The 18,063-nt window shown below is 39.3% G+C and overlaps 3 pseudogenes; 1 reads left to right on the top strand and 2 right to left on the bottom strand.

Moving 5' to 3' along the window:
- Positions 1-2,305: 2,305 nt before the first annotated feature.
- Positions 2,306-4,315, bottom strand: LOC125199621 (annotated as a pseudogene).
- Positions 4,316-6,220: 1,905 nt separating this feature from the next.
- LOC125199620 lies at positions 6,221-7,439 on the bottom strand (annotated as a pseudogene).
- A 7,674-nt stretch (positions 7,440-15,113) lies between these two features.
- LOC125199608 lies at positions 15,114-17,766 on the top strand (annotated as a pseudogene).
- The last annotated feature ends 297 nt before the right edge of the window (positions 17,767-18,063 follow it).

Here is an 18,063-nt window from a genome sequence, read left to right as displayed (position 1 = left end):
GTTCATTGAGATGAAATGTTGTTCAATTTTAATTGTTTATGTAAAATATTTGATTTTAGGATTATTGATAATATTTAGTATGATATGTAATTAACTTAATGTAAATACCGTTCCTATTTTTAATGAATGTTAAGCGTATTTGAATTCTAAAGAATAATAATAAAAAGTTATATCTACCGTTTGCAAGTATATTTTCGATCACACTACAATGATGCGTGAATTCATTGGATGGCGATAGCCTATTACATGGAATCCCAGTAGTAAAATTCGGGTTCACACATTACACAATAGTTGAACACAAATTTTTGAAAGAGATGAAATACCAAAAAAATGAAAGTAGCTCAAAAGACATCATATTGAAATTATACAACAAAGGAATGAAGTATAAACAAAACAATCCAAATGAAAATGCAGTCATCAAAAAATTGCATGCCCTCAGAATCCAAATATGCGTAAATGGTCGCTGATACCAACAAAGCCAGTCCATCGACCCAATCCAAAATTTGGTCACATAGATTTACTGGATTGATAATAATAATAACAATAATAATCAGAGTAACAGCAACAGCTGCTAACTCACAATGATGATGGTGATGGTGATGAACATTGAAGGCGAGTGGAGGCTACCGATGGCAAACAAAGCAACCATTCCGCATATCGGATTAAACATCACAGGGCACTAACAAAAACACAAACAATTTACACCAAGCCTTATAAATTATGAAAACAACATTGCTCTATAAAATAATTAAAATTTTCAGATCCAGAAAACTCAGCCCTCAGATCTCATAGCTTATGAATCACAAGCGGCTTAGAAGAATGAGACAGATTCATCAAAGGCCTCACGCGCCACCACGGACAATCTACCAACCTCCGCGTGCGCGTGTGTGAATGTGTTTGATTTTTAAATGGCGGTGGTAGTGGTGGCGGCGGAGGCGGCGGATTATCCAGGTAATGCACCGAGGCCAGTGATGAATCCGGAACCATCATCACGCCTTTTCAATGTTTAAAATTTTCCATCATCGAGCATTTTCTTCAAAATCATAAATGAAAATTGCATAGATTGAACAAAAATTAACGCAAAATTGCTAAATTTGAAATGAAACCGAAAACAAATCTGAGAAAAAAAAACTGCACAGGTATGGTTGATTTGTGCGTGTACTGAATTAGGGTTCAACGCAAGAGGTTTTTCCTTAAATTGGGGATTGTTTGTATAGACCTCGGGCCTGATTAAATGGGCTGATCCGTTTTAAATATGGCCCAAATTTATTACTCTTGCTTTTCAATATATACTCCGCATGTCCGTGAAATATTCTCCAATTTTACCATTTTGGTTCATCCGTGAAAAATTATCCACTGTATTTTTTTTTGTCTATTTTTGATAGATTGATCTCACTTTTCAGGGTAATTACACCTTATATACAAAATGTTTCACTAATGTTTCAATTTTGTACAAAATGTTTTAAGTTAACAAATATCATACAAAAAGTTAGATTAGTGTTTCAAATTGGTACATTTGATCTAAAAATCACTAACATCATTACTCTTTCTTATTTTTCATCTTTTTCGACTCTAAAATTAGCTACAAATATTAACTGAAAGTTAAATGTGAATGCATTGCTTGATAAAATGCCCATATGGCAATGCATAAGATATTATTTAGAGAAATAATATCATGTTTTTTAGGATAATTTTGGAGAAAAATAAGAAAAAAGTAATAGGGTTAGTGATTTTAGATAGAATGTACTAATTCGTGACACTAATTAAACTTTTGCATGATATTTGTTAATTTAAAACATTTTGTATTCAATTGAAATATTGGTGAAACATTTTGTTATGTAAATTGTAATTACCCTCACTTTCACGACGTTTATACTCTTATTCTTTTATAAAACTAATACTACTATAGTGGTACCCTCATTCTTAACTTTTTCAATTCACTCTCTTCACAATTTTTAAACTCGTGTTAAGTCAAACTAAAAATATTTCATGGAAGAGGGAGTATAACAATAGTGAATTTAATACCACATTAAACCGTAACAATCGTGAATTTAATTTTATATTAACTAGCCCAAATTTGTCTCACAAAACAATTGCAACAGTCTGAGAAAAAATGTACTACTATCATTAATCTTCTCACTGAATACAGCAAGCAGCACTTGACCCAAATTTGCCTTTTCAAAATGAGAAATTGGGCTTAGTACTTCTTATCAACTATACTACAACATCAACATCAATCTTGTAGGAATGAATGAGTCATGAAACTGGAGAAAGCAAGCAAAGAGTTGGTAGATAGTGACTCAACTCAAGCATTAAAATCAGGGTGGTATTGGTTCTTGCTAAAATGTGTTCTAGGAGTAGACCATTGTGTATCTGTATCATCACAACTCAACACCATTTCCTCAGCTATCTGAGGCACAACTGACTGGATCATCACCACAGGCCTCTTGGTAGGCAAGGCCGGGAGCGGCGCTCCTCTCAGCACCCGCGCAGCCTCCCTCATCCTCGGCCTCATCTCCTCGTTAGGGTGCGCGCACGCCAGCCCCACCACGAGCATCCTCTCCATCTCCCGCGGCTAAACTCCCTCACGAGCTTCGGATCAGCCGCCTCAACCAACCCCCTCTCTCCCACATCCCCCACACATGCTCGCTCAGGAGACACCCCGTTTTATCGACCGGGCGCCTCCCTGATGCCACCTCCAGCACCACCACCCCGAAGCTGTACACATCCGTCTTCACCGTGGGGATGCCCGAGAAGGCATATTCCGGCGCTAGGTACCCCATTGCCCCATCCCTCCCCCCTTCTATCATACCCCTCAAACTCTGCCTGAAAACCTCAGCCAGCCCGAAATCACCGAGCTTCGGATTCAGCTCTACATCAAGCAATATGTTGCAGGTCTTGACGTCTCGGTGGATGATCTGGCTGTCACACTCCTCGTGAAGGTAGATCAACGCAGACGCGACGCCAAGGACGACGTTGCGCCTCTTCTCCCACGTGAGGAGCCTCGAGCAAGGCGTTCGCCCGTGGAGGAGCTTATCAAGGCTGCCATTAGCCATGTATTCATACACAAGCACAAGCTCATTCAACTCACAGCACCACCCCTGCATCTGGACAAGATTCTTGTGCCTTAAACACCCCGCCATTGTAGCAAACTCGGTGTTGAAAGGGACACGGGAGAACGATGACTCATCGTAGTGGCTCTCGTGGTTGAAACGCTTGATCGCCACGGTCCCACAATGCGGGATTTTTCCGACATACACCACAGCCGAGCCACCTTCCCCTATGATCCTATCATGGCTGAATCCATTGGTGGCGGATCTGATCTCGCTCAGGGATAGCATCATCGGCACGGTCCTCCCCTCGTGGAAACGATACGCCCTCCTCTGTTTCTGCGCCCGCTTGCTCCCGTGGCGCCTGACAGCGCAGACGCAGGCGACTAAAGCTGCTCCAAACAAGATGGTGAGCGCAGCGAAGGTCGTGAGAACGACGATTAGGATCAGAATCTCCTTCCGCATTCGACGAGGCTGAAATGAGCCGAATTCGATGGTGGTGTCGAATTGGGAGCAAACAAAGCAATCCCCTGTTTTGAGGCCGTCCATTGAAATTGTGGGAGGGACGATTCCAAGAAAGGTCTTGAATCGCCAGCGCTCGACGGTGTAGGCGGAGGAGCCTCTGACGTTTGCGGCGGTGAAGCCGACGGTCATGAGGTCCTTGAAGCGGGTGGAGAGGTCGATCTTGGATGAGAGGATGGGGTGGCGGGGGCGGATTCGGTTGGAGTGGCTGATCCAGACGCGGATGGTGGTGTCGGAGTGGCGGTATTCGATCCAGGAGGTGACCTCTCGGGCGTGGTGGAGGGGGAAGCCGGCGGGGGCGGAGGAGGCGGGGGTGGTGTTGTCGAGGGCGATGGCGACGCGGCTGGTGTTGGAGTCGAATTCGACGGCGAGGAAGGAGTCTTGGGGGGATGAAGTCGGCGGTGGAGGAGGCGATGAGGTAGGCGAGTTTATGGATCGGACGGCAGCTTGGAGGGGATGCTCCACGGGCGGTCGAAGGAGGAAGCGAAGGAGGCGGTGGCGGTCGCGTTAGTGGAGCGGTCGAGGAAGCAGTTTTGCTTGGAAGAAGAAAGGCGAGGGGGGCGGCCGAAGGGGGGGGAGGGAGGAGGGGGGGCGCTGCAGTCTTTGTGTTTGGTGAGGGAGAAGGAGTCGAGCTGGGGGTTGCTCCAGAATGCGTCTTCGAAGAAGGTGACGTTGTGGGCGGTGGAGATGGATGGGAGGAGGAGGAGGAGGAGGAAGAGGAGATTGAGAGGAGACGGCGGCATTCTTGAAATTCCGGTGTGATTTTTGGAGGGAAAATCATCCAGATTTGAAGGGTTTTTCTAGGAGGGAATACCGAATACGGAAGGTGGTTTTTCTTTTGGGGGAAGCTTGAGAAGTAAATACTGCAGAAATTAAAAACCCAAAAATTTTCCCCTCCTTCCAGTATATGGACTATGGACTACTATGTGTTGTGGTTTATAAATTAAACAAATATGATTGGTACTCCCCTCCCGTCCCCAGAATCATATTTTGCCTTACCAACTCATAATAATGACGTAGTTGTTGATATGATAAAAATCCAACATGGAATCATATTGACATTTTCTAATTGTTGATATTTTATTTTAGCTTAACTCAAAGCTCTACATAAGACAATAACTTTAATCATGTTTATGTAACTCACCAATTTGCCAAGTTAAGCCAATGTTATTTAATGGAGTACTATACAAATTTAGATAATTTATTTTCTATGCATATCTTGACACGAAACCGCATTTCTTATCTTTTTTTTACATATCTTCTCATATCCCACTTTTCTTATTAAATGGGTTCTAAGAGTCCTATTTCACTTTTAAACAATTTTGGAGGGTGTTTCAAGAAACAATATCTTCAAAGATTGAAAACTTGAAGCCCTCAAAATTGTTGTCAAGAAATTATGAAAAAATATGTATCATTATATTATTTGTGGGAATTTTTTCATTCATGGGAAAACAAACCCATGGAAAGTTTGTGATATTATTTGCCAAATTTAAAGTTCGTAAAAATAAAATTTTTAAAAGTTTCATGATATTAGTGCAATATTCATACTATAAAACGGTAAATAAAGTCAACATTCCAAAAATCGATATTTTATTAGTATAAAACTAATGAGATATTTTTTTTGTTAGATATTTTGTTACTACTTTTTTGTAGAATGAGAAATTTTAGAGTGTTTACTACCCCTTTTATTTTTCACACCATGTTTGTCATTTGATACGTTGTGTAAAAACATGATCTTAATTTTTCCAATCAGAATAAAGATTGTCGTTAAATTTGTTGTGTAAAAACATGATAGTATATTCTAATAAGAATAAAGAATCGGAATATAAAAAAATTTTTCATATATAGATAGTACTATGGCTTCTGAAAATCAAATTACACACAGCTAATTTAAGAGAGAAGGTTGCTAACAGATCTCCGTTTATGTCCATCTCACTGCACAGAATTTGATTCTTGAAGTTCTCCAACAGTCTCAGATTCGTAATACAACCATGTGAGACTGTAATAAAGCAAACTAGAAATGGGAAATAAAAGACCAAATTTGAAAAAGAATTTGAAGATGTAAGAAATACACACTCAATGGGAAAGGGGCTCCGGTGACAAAACATTAGATGAGGGTTAAACGGTAATAAACCTCATTACCACATGAAGAAGAGCAACTCAAAAAGGATTCCCTAAACCAGTAAAAATGAAACTACAAAAAAACATGGATCTAAACTACGAGAAAAAATTTACTTATCTTCCAAAATGCAGCTCATAAGCATTCAACTATGATTTCTACACATCCATTTCATTTGCTATTACAATTCAAACTGAGTTTACTCTACAACATCCAGTAAAAGAACAAAAGTTTCCATACAACATTCCTATGTATCATAACATATTAGGTAAATCCATAAGGCAGTATTGGGAAGAAAACCATACTAATATGCTATGACTGTTATTGAAAATGTCAAGGCTTCAGATATACACCAGTAATAGACAACAGATATAAGAAATATAAAGTACAAAAAATAGTTGAAGTGACTCAAAGGCTGAATAACTGGAACCCTTCTTAAACAAACACCATTACATTAGAAGGTGAGATAACCTGCAGCAATGCAGCCTCATTTTCAACTAATTTGATCAAGTTTGCAGGTTTACTGCGCTCAATATCCAGCCACTTTTTCAGCTACTGCATCAGCAGGAACAACAACAACTTCAAACTCCTTTCTCCTTATATACTCATTCAAAATTGTAAGCCGAGCTGTTTCAAATGCAAAGTACCCTATAGCAGAAAAGCAAGCACTATAGAAAACTCAGGCCCCCTCCCCGTGTGAACCAACCCACCCTTCTTCCTTGTTCTGCTTGACTGTATCCCTCACTCCCCTACATGGCAGCAGAAACCTTGTTAAAACCCCCCCGTGGCCCTGTGTCATCAGCCTAGTCTTCACTACATCCAAAGGAGTTGTCAAAGAGGCGGATTTGCCCGGCCAAAGCCCCACAGCCAACACTCAACGGTCCCAAAATTTGCCTGCTTTGTCTCCCCCGCCGAGCTTTCAGATACTCAAACGACGAATAACTCAAAACACCAGCAGGCAGATTTCTAAGCAATGTGGCACTATATCCAGCATACAGCCCCAAGTTTTCCATCTTTCTCCAAAATCCTCAACAAGACCTCCCATGATCGCCTGTGGCGCCCGCCTGCATCCTCTGCGTGATCATCCTTCGGCACCATGATCGCAGACGAACAATGTTCCCCATTGCCCCAGCTTTTGGGAGGGATAAACAGAGGCGGATAGCTCCCAATTCTCGACAAAAACGACTTCCCAAACTCACAAGTTCCGAAATAAACTGCAGAGGAGAACGTCGATCCGACAATAACCGCGGAAACGCCACTGTAGAATCCTAAAATCCCCTTACTCTGGAAAGTCTTGACAATCAATCGAATGCGCCTTTGTAAATTTCGGATGCACCCTTTGTCTGCAGCCTGGTTTTGACCGTATCGAGGGGATGAAGACACACATAAGTAAATGCACCAGCAATCCCACCAGCAGCCGCGCCGATGACCGCCCGCTCAAGAGTGGAGAGATTCTTAAACAGGGCTTGGGCCGCCGGCGATCCTCTAGCGGCCGGCTTGAGCCAATTACGCTTTTGTGGTGTTTGAGAGAGGTCCTGGCTGGAAAGTGTGGTGGATGAGAAGGTCAATTTTGGTTTGGGGATTTTAGCAAACACCTTGCGTGCGGCTGCGGTTGGATTGGGACCGGTGTGCGAGTAGATAGGTGAGGAGGAAATGAGAATGTTGAGATGGTTAAATGATGAATTGAAATCGGTGAGGTGTGGATTTGGGGAGAGGAGGAGGAGAGCATTGCCGGTCGAAGTTTCCATTGAGAATTAAGTTTGTTTTTTTTCGGAAATTTACAGCGTTTGCTTGTTTATTCAAAGCACGTTGGTGGTGATAGGAAAGATGGGGGATTGGGGATGGGGTTTAGGGCGTGTTTGGTAAAAATTCATTAATGAGTTTGGTTAGAAATAAAAGGGGCATAGTCTTGGACTAGAGAGAAACACATAGTTGTACCAATATGGAACGGTCTTACTATACTAAATTCTCAATATTTTGTACTCCATAGTTTTCTGATTTGTAAAAGTTTTCAAATTTAGTATTGAATAATCAGTATTTAAAGTGTTTGAGATAACCTCATATTTAAGCGACAAACTTTAATTTACTATTTCTCATTCACCACGAATCGGTTAAAAAAAAATTGATACACTACGATCATCTACTCAAGTGTAAATCAACTCTATATTATTTAATTTCAAAATCAAATCTTTTTTTCACACGGTGTTTCGTCCGTATTAATCGGACTAGATTCCAACAAATACTCATTTCGTCCCCTAAAAATAAACTCTTTTCCATTTCGGTTCATAACGCCGGGGAAGTGTAGGGATTGGCCGGTGCGAGGCATGGACAATGAGCGGCTACATCCGAAGCGGAGGGGGGCATGAATGAACCGAAACACACCGGGAAAGAGAGGGATTCAGGGGTATACGGGTATGGGGCTACTATTCGAGGAGAGCTTAATGATTTGATAGGCTTACCGAACAACGGAAAGCATCTTATTTTTCCGCATCCATCTTATAAAACTCCGGTTAAGCGTGTTTGGCCGGAGTAATTCTAAGATGGGTGACTCCCGGAGCGTTGAGTGAGGACAAAGCACGTTGGAAAGACTTGTGTTGTCGTGGGACGCCGTATAAGCTAGGTCGTTACAAGCTACGGCCGAAAAGCAATGTAACTCGATAATTAATCACTACAAAAAAAATTTAATTGCATGATGTTAAAAAAAATTTGCACCTCACCATCATAATCATTGATGCCAAATGATTTTCGATGTAGTTATTCCGGAAATACAAGTGAACTTCGATTTATTAGACATCTTCAAGTGGATACGAACATCAACATAATCATTCAATAGTGAATGAAACTAGAATATTTTGATCTTTCGAAACCCAAAGACGACAAGGTACTCTTCTTCGTGGTCGAAACACAAAGAGCAAATCACCTTATTTGTTGAACTAAGAATATCGTCGCGACCAAAATCCCACAAACTTCGAATTTGTCATACCGAGCAAACTTGCAAACACCATCGAAGAAGGTTCTAATATGATTTATGTATTTACTCTTCAAGTCGAGTTCCACCTCGAGACAAGTGGTCGTCTTCACAGACATCGTTGTCCGATTGTGTCATATGTAGCATTTCGTTGTCTAGCTAGCTATTTCTCAGAAAAGTAAGCACTTTCTAGCTCCTTCGTGTTTCCCAACAACTTGTTTTTAAGCATATTCATATTGTAACCGAGGTAGGTGGGCTCCGAACCGATCATTCGGATCTGAAAAACTTGCCATCTCTCGACCATCTTGATATCGGAATCTAAGAAATTCAAAGTTTTCAACAAACTCGGAGGCCCTATTCAGTTTTTCTTCCTTTAGTTTGACAAGAAAACGAATCAAGAGATCGAATTCAACATCATCAACCATTTCAACACATGATGCTTCCTCGTTGTTGGACTTCTGGCCTTTAAGTCCAAACAAACCTAATTAGATTGCAAGATTTCCCTAGTTGTAGGGTAAGAAGAGGGTTCGAGGTGAAGTAGCCAAAGACAAAATCCAGCTTCCTTGTGAATTATGGAAAGAAAACTCGGAGGCAAGATACGATGATGCAAATCTTCATAGCAAAGAATGTGCTCAAACGATTCAAAATGGCACAAAAACTCAAATAATGAAGTCCCAAAGAGTAAACATTTAGTGAAAGTAAGTCTCTGTTTTGAAACCTTCGGAAAGCATACCATTTCTCTTCAAGTTGAACATTTCGATAAGTCGACCACCTCTTCCCGTAGAAAAATCTTGCACAAAGCTCCTCCGTGTGGGGAAACCCGATGTATTCAACATCCCCGGTGTCTAACAAGATAAACGAAGATGGTCGAGTTCTAGCATGGCAATGCCCGAACGTGCTACACATTCACTACTTGCAAGATCGTGAACAAGAGCATTTTGTCGTTCTTGTTATCAACACCCACCCATGGATTCTAACCATTCTCTCAAGTAGGAAGCTACGGAAGACATATTTCCTAATGTTTGGGCCTTCTATCACATCGAAGATATACTAGAGTCCATATTCATTTGCTTTCGTGAAAACTCTACATCTTTTAAGCTTATAAATGCCCCCTTACCTCTTTCCTTGAGCATGATTTTGATTAATCTTTACTACGAGATTCAAATTTTTTCCCTATTATCCTCCGTTTTGCCATGTCCATGACAATTGATTGAGACCCTTGTTTGTGATCATGGTTTATCATTTTGTTAGAACTTGAGCAACCCAAATCATTTCCGAGATAGAGACTTCTTCTCAAAATAGGTGTGACATCGCTTGAAAATGTTTCACCTCTCGTTTAAACTATCAAAATAGGTGAGAGTTGAACTTCTAGGAATTAATTATTATTATTACTAGGATTGGTAGGTAAATTGGAATCTCTAATACTAAATTTACTTCATTTGCGAATATCATCTTGTTTTTCCTCTATAGCAAGCCCAAACTGACCTTTCATTACAAGTGAAAATCAAGATATATGTGGTATGTGAGTATTTGCAAAGCTTATCTCTAAAATTAGAAATCAAGAATTCATTTGCAAATTACACAAGACAATTTTCAATGTTGAGGTCATAATATTAATACTATGTATTATTGATTATTAAAAATCAAGTTATGAAATGAGAAACTCACTCACCATGTAACACAAGAGTAGGGAGTGACGTGTGGCAGAGGAAAGGGACAAGGAGCGGCTCCCGCATCCGAGCGAGAGACATGAGAACCGAAACACACCCAAACGTGAGGATTCGAGGATATGGGTTACGTGCCCGCATATTCGAGGAGAGCTTATAGATTTGATAGGTGCTACTCATAACAACGATGCATCTTCTATTCGACATCCATCTTATAAGAACCCGGTTTAGCGTGTTTGGCCCGGGAGTAATTCTAAGATGGTACCCCTACAAAGCTGCCCCCGGAGCGGTGGGTGAGGACAAAGCACGCTGGAAAGACTTGTGTTGGTCTCGTGGGGACAATGCACTATAAGCTAGGTTTTACAAGCTACACTAAAAATAATGTAACTCGATAATTAATCACCACAAAAACAAATTTAATTGCATGATGTTAAGAAAAACCTACACCTCACCATCATAGCATTGAGGCCAAATGATTTCGGAGTTATTCTAGCAAATACAAATTAACTTCGATTTATTCGACATCTCAAGTAAGGGATACCGAACATCAACATAATCATTCAAGAGTGAATGAAACCATATTTTGATTTTTTCAAACCCCAACAACAACAAGGTACTCTTTTTTTGGGTCGAAACACAAAGAGCAAATCACCTTATTTGTTGAACTAAGAAAATCTCAAGCTTTAAAATCCCACAAACTTCGAATTTTTATACCACCTACCATTAGCGGGTCATTACAAGCTAGGCAAGAAACAATGCAACTGATAATTAATCACACAAAAACAAATTTAATTGCATGATGTTAAGAAATATATGTACCTCACCATCATAGTCACTTGAGCCAAATGATTTGATGCAAAATTTAAGCAAATACAAGGAATCGATTTATTCGACATCTCAAGTAGTGGTGGATACCAACATCAACATAATCATTTAATAGTGAATGAAACTCGAATATTTTGATCTTCTTCGAAACCCCAACAACGGCAAGGTACTCTTTTTCGGGGCGAAACACAAAGAGCAAATCACCTTATTTGTAATAAAAAAACGTCGTTTCTCAAAATCCCACAAACTTCCGAATTTGTTATACCAAGAAACTTGGGTCACCATCGAAGAAGGTTCCAATACGCCACGTATTTCTCTTCATGCCGGTTCCACCTTGAGACAAGTGGTTGCATCTTCTCAGACATCGCGTCCGATCGTGTCGTATGTAGCATTTCGTTGTCTAGCGGTTATATCTCACGGAAAAGTAAGCACTTTATAGCTCCATCATGTTTCCCAACAACTTGTTTTTTAGCATATTCATCCCGAACCGAGCTAGATGGGCTCTCGAACACCCTTTGACCTGAACAACTTCGCATCTCGACCATCTAGATATCGAATCTAAAAAATTCAAAGTTATCAAAAAACCGGAGGCCTTATTCAGTTTTTATTCCTTTAGTTTGACAAGAAAATGAATCAAGAGATCAAATTCAACATCATCAACCATTTCAACACATGATGCTTCCTAGTTGTTGGGACTTTTTGCGGTTTCAAGTCCAAACAAAAATCAAATTGCAGGATTTCACTATTTGTATGTCGAGAAGAAGGTTCGGGGTAAGCGGCCAAAGATAAAATCCAGCTTCCTTGTGATCTCCGGAAAGAAAACTCGGAGGCAAGATACGATGGTGCAACTGCCATAAGGGAAGATGCGCTTCATTCGATTCAAAATGGCACAAAAACTCAAATAATGAAGTCCAAAAGAGTAAACATTTAGTGAAAGTAAGTCTCTTGTTTTGAAACCTTCAGGGAAAGCACACAATTTCTCTTCAAGCCGAACATATCGATAAGTCGACCACCTCTTCCCCATTAAAAATCTTGCACACAACATTGCTTCACTGCGTGGAACCGATGTATTCAACATCCCTGGTGTCTAACAAAATAAACGAAGATGGCCTGAGTTCTAGCATGGCGATGCCGTGAATGTCGACACACTCACTATTTGCACGACCGCTTGAACAAGAGCATTTTGTCGTTCTTGCTTGCATCAACACCACCCTTGGATTCTTACCATTCTCAAGTTAGTGAAGCTAGAGAAGAAATATTCCTAATGTTTGGGCCTTCTAGCAAAAACAGAGATATATTAGAGTCCATATTCATTTGCTTATTTGGTGAAAACTCTACATTTTTAAGCTCTCAAATGCCCTCTTTAGATCTTTCCATGAGCATGATTTTGATGAATCTTTACTACGAGATTCAATTTCTTTGTTCTGTGTCCTACTATTTTGCCATGTCCATCCAATTGATTGAGACCCTTTGTTTGTGATCATGGTTTATCATATCGTTAGAACTTGACCAACCCAAATCATTTTCCCAGATAGGACTTCTTCTCAAAATAGGTGTGATATCGTTGAAAATGTTTCACCTCTATTTAAACTATCAAAATGAGTGAGAGTTGAACTTTTAGGGCAATTACTATTACTATTACTAGGATTGGTAGGAATATTGGAATCTCTCATACTAAACCCTGTAGCTTCATTTGCAACAATATCATCTTGTTTTTCCTCCATAGCAAGCCCAATAATTAGACCTTTCACTACAAGTGAAAATCAAGATATATGTTGGTATGTGAGTATTTGCAAAGCTTATCTCTAATATTAGAAATCAAGAATTCATTTGCAAATTGCACGAGATAATTTTCAATGTTGAGGTCATAATATTAATACTATGTATTATTGATTATATTTAATACCTTGTAACGCCGGGCAAGAGTAGGAGGACGTCGGCGAGGCATGGACAAAGAACACTCCTACATCTTAAGGAGGGGGACATGAATGAACCGAAACACACCCGAACGTGAGGGATTACGAAGATATGCGGTATGGGACTACATATTCGAGAGAGCTTAATGATTTGATAGGTGCTACTCGTAATACGATGCATCTTCTTTCGGCATCCATCTTATAAAACTCCGAAGTTAAGCGCGCTGTCTCGGAGTAATTCTAAGATGGGTGACTCCGGGAGCGTGTGAAGTGAGGACAAAGCACGATGGAAAGACTTGTGTTGGTCCGTGGAGATAGCCGCGCCTATAAACCGGTCATTACAAGCTAGGCCGAAGAAACAATGCAACTCGATAATTAATCACACAAAAACAAATTTAATTGCATGATGTTAAGAAATATTCGCACCTCACCATCATAGTCAGGTGAGCCAAATGATTTATGATGTAGTAATTCAAGCAAATACAAGTGAACTTCGATTTATTCGACATCTCAAGTAGTGGTGGATACGAACATCAACATAATCATTTAATAGTGAATGAAACTCGAATATTTTGATCTTCTTCGAAACCCCAACAACGACAAGGTACTCTTTTCGGGTCGAAACACAAAGAACAAATCACCTTATTTGTTGAACTAAGAAAATCGTCGTTCTCAAAATCCCACAAACTTCGAATTTGTTATACCAAGCAAACTTGCAGTCACCATCGAAGAAGGTTCCAATACGCTCACGTATTTCTCTTCATGCCGGTTCCACCTTGAGACAAGTGGTTCGTCTTCTTAGGACATCGTGTTCGATCATGTCATATGCGGCATTTCGTTGTCTAGCGGCTAGATCTCACTGACACGAAACCGAATATGACACGACACAATAACGACACTATAACTACACGACGATAACACGGTAAGAATATAATAACAACAAGATAACAACTACTCACGATTTAAAAATTATAAAACCTTGAATCGATTAGGAACTTAAAATCTTATTACACAATCTAGTTTGATGAATAGATTCATACTTCATAACAACAAAATCCAACACGAACACGACACGACACGAAGTTTAAGTATTTAAAATAACAGTAAAAATTAAAAATATTAAAACATAATTTCTTAACGGGTAACACGAATACGACATGAAATTTTCGTGTTCTTAACGTGTCGATCCGATAGGACACGAACCCGATAAGCCTTGACCCAAACCCATTAATTTTGTGCAGTTCGTTTCGTGTTATCGTATCGTGCCAAAATTGTCATTCCTAGATCTAGCCATCTAAGGAAGTGTTTTGATGGGTGACGAGTGGATCCGCCAGTCCCGCATGCATTTATAAGTAATGTTGAGCAAAATATCCAAAAATCGAATACCGAACAAAACCAAATTGAATTTTTAAATTTGATTCTACTTTTTGAATTTTTGAATTTTCAATTTTTGGATACTGTCATACCATTTCAGTTTGATTCTATTTTTGTTATTCAATTTTCATTCTTTCGGGTACGGTTTTATTCGAATTTCGATTTGGTTTGTCCCATATTTAAAAGCATGCGATTTTTTAATTTGGTTTTTTGCAAAAAATCGAACCAAAAACCGAATATTCAAGTCTAATTGTAATCGTATGTCATGCATAACCAAAATTTCATACCCCATCCGTCTAAAGGTCGCTGAGTCATTTTTTCTTTTTGAGTTATCTTAACGTAGTTGTGCCATTTGTTATTTGACAAAAGTTTTATCATCCCCCACACTTTATTCATCTTCATCTCACTTACTTTATTTCTTCTTTTAATATACTCTTTTCACTTTAATCTTTAATATATCAATTTTTTAAATTATATGCCCAAAAGAAATGCTCCAAATATTTTAAGACCGGTGAAAGTATATAACTAGATTTTAGTTTGAGTGGAAAATAAAAAAAACTATAGATCATTGAAACTGAAAAAGAAAAGAAACATTCTTCTATTTTGGTGACGTGGAATGGTAAAATATCTGAAGGGTACACATGTAATTTTGAATAAATGGAAGACCAAAGAAGAATATAGGGTTTTTTGAATCGATTAATCCTCACTTCCTCAGCCCAGAAGCTGCTTCACTCCAATACCGAATCGCAGCCGCGCAGGTTTGATTTCGCTCTACGCTTTCAATGCTGCTCTTACTCTGCTCTTTCGATTTTCCTCTCGTTCGTATTAACAACCGTACTTTCGATTGTATTCCTACCGTGCTTGTATGTTTGTTTAATCAATTTCAGTTTTTGATTCGTCACAGTAATTTTGATTCATGACTGTATTGTGTCGAAGATAAACAAATAATTGCGAAATCTGCGCTCTGGTTCCATTTTTTTGTTATTGCTGTTTATTTGGGGGTTAATTCACCCCTGCGGCCGAATTTGATGTCGAGAATTCGTTTTTTTTAATCCCTGTGCTTGCGAGTGAATTCAATTTTTCTGTATCTGGAAAGATTTTTCTGTTTGGTCCAGGCAATGCTATAAACTGGTATGCTGAGGTAAAAAAAACCACATCTTAGCTGGTTTACAGTTTACTCATCTGGATTTCAGATTAGCTACTCACTATGTGTGTACTACAATATGTCATTATGTATGTGTGCACATATTTCTGCATATTTTGGGTCATGTGGTCAGTTTGTTTAACTCTTAACTTGAAGAATGTAGGAAAATTTGTTATACTGTTTGCTTGGGCTGTTATTAGTTTTTACAGTATTTAATTTCTTTTATGACCAGTGAAATATGGGGGATCAGGATGAATTTCGCTGCTTTATTGGTAATTTAGCATGGTCAACTTCAGATAGGGGATTGAAGCAGGCATTTGAGAAGTTTGGTCATCTTGTGGAGGCAAAGGTATGAAAATCAGTTTTTCTTTGTGTTTTATTGGGGATTGTTGTTCCCTCATACGGCCGATTATTGTTTTCTTGTTACACCTTTTGCTTCCTTTTCCAATATAATATATTGTTGGAATCCTGAATGAAAAACATAGATTTTTTACTTAATTGTTGGTCCTATATGTTACATTATATATACATCTCTTACTTGTCTTTGTTTATGATACAGTTCCTGATTGCAATATATTATAGGTCTTTTTGTTTACTATCATACAAGTATTTGACAGCCCTCCGTGAGAACATAGTGACCTGTATATTTGTTTATGAGGTTTAGTGGGCTTGCATTTGGATTGTGACCTGAATAATTTTGTGAATTTATGTCAGATATTGCAAGCAATTAGTCGTCAACTTACCTGGTGAACCGTTTACCAGCTTTTAGTTGACTATAGTGTTGCTCCCATTTTAAAGTTTGTTTTTTTCTTGAAAGCTGGGTGCAGGAAAAAATGGGAATGTCTGATCACTGTTCATGACAAAATTATTTATTGAATTTACTGAGGGAAGGAAAAGGAAGTGTACTGGTATCGATGATGACCGTGTGTTAAATATTGCTGACTAGTGAAGTTCGTAACATGTATATTTCGAAAAGAGGTTCCTTTTAAAAAGATTATGTTCAGTGAACTGGGATGTGACTTGTGAGTAAGCTGGAATGAGATGCATCATAAGGTCCATCCTTCTATTTCATGCAATATATCTCACATATTAAGCTTTTCATTTTTGGAATAGTAAGCTCCGTAAATTTATATGGTTCTTTTCCAGGTTGTGCTTGACAAGGTTTCTGGACGCTCTCGTGGTTTTGGGTTTGTTTCATTTGAAGAAGAGAGCTATGGAAGAAGCCATCAAAGCAATGAATGGAATGGATTTGGATGGGCGGGACATTACTGTTGATAAAGCTCAACCCAACCAGGGAGGTAGAGACAGGGATGGATACAGAGACCAGGATCGTGACAGGGGGCGTGATCGTGATAGGGGTAGGAATCGTGACAGTGGGGGAGGGCTGGGTCAGGTGGAGACTGTTTCAAATGTGGAAAGCCGGGCCATTTTGCTCGAGAATGCCCTCTGGTGAAGGAGCTAGAGGAGGGGTGGTAGATATGGTGGAAGGGATGATAAGTATGGAGGTGGCAGTCGCTATGGCCCTGACCGTAATGGCGATAAGTATAGTGGGCGTAGTAGAGACTCTGGTCGTGACTCCGGCAGAGACTCTGGTCGCGACTCTGGGCGAGACTCTGGCAGAGATCGTGGCGGATCAGGAAGTGACAAATATGGTCGTGATCGATCTGGACCTTATGAGCGTCCTGCATCAGGCAGCTTTCGCTCATGATTGGTATGTCACATTTCCTCTCATTCATAATGGGCATGTGTCTTTTATGTGCACGAATAACATACCTTGATCACCTATGGTGAACACCTTTCAATCATTTTTAACATAAATACCAAATCTTGTCACCTTGTGACAGTCCTTGTTACGTTCGATCACTTATCCATTTCATTTTTCGTTGCAGCTACTGTACTGCAGTTTGCCAGTTCGGATGGCATGTTCAAGATCAATCCTTTCTTGATTTGGTCATTTCAACTGAAGCAGTTGTAGCTATGTGAGGCTTTTGTCACTAAAGGGTTCTCATGCTATCTGACTTTTATTTTCGTTTAGTTTGTGGAATTATGTCATGGAATTTTACATTTTGGATTGTTGCCCTGTTAAAGATTAGTTTTGCTTGTTTGAATTTCGTCCTTGGTTATGTTGATATCCTTATATGGGTTGAGATTAATACTATGTGATCTTACTGTTTTCTAGTAGTACTTTGTTAAAGAGCTCTTCATTCCAAATTTCCAACTGATTCAGTTTGCTGAAGCAGCAACCTTACTTGAGTTTTTTCATTTACCTTGTTATAAATCTTACTCATCTTTGCTTAGAATCTCTTCATTTTTGGTAAGAAGATTTTTTTTATTGTCTTTTTGGAATTGCATCTCTTGCTTGTCGTGATTGATTGATGATACCTACCACTTAGTTCAAAGCGTTGTTTGATTGCTCTTGACTTAACCAGTTTGAAAGAAGTTTTAAATATTTTTATTTTTTCTCTATAATTTGTATAT

This window comes from Salvia hispanica, unplaced genomic scaffold (assembly GCF_023119035.1).
Source record: "Salvia hispanica cultivar TCC Black 2014 unplaced genomic scaffold, UniMelb_Shisp_WGS_1.0 HiC_scaffold_588, whole genome shotgun sequence".
NCBI lineage: Eukaryota > Viridiplantae > Streptophyta > Magnoliopsida > Lamiales > Lamiaceae > Salvia > Salvia hispanica.
The sequence above is the reverse complement of the archived record's forward strand: the minus strand, read 5'-3'. Positions and strand labels throughout refer to the sequence as shown.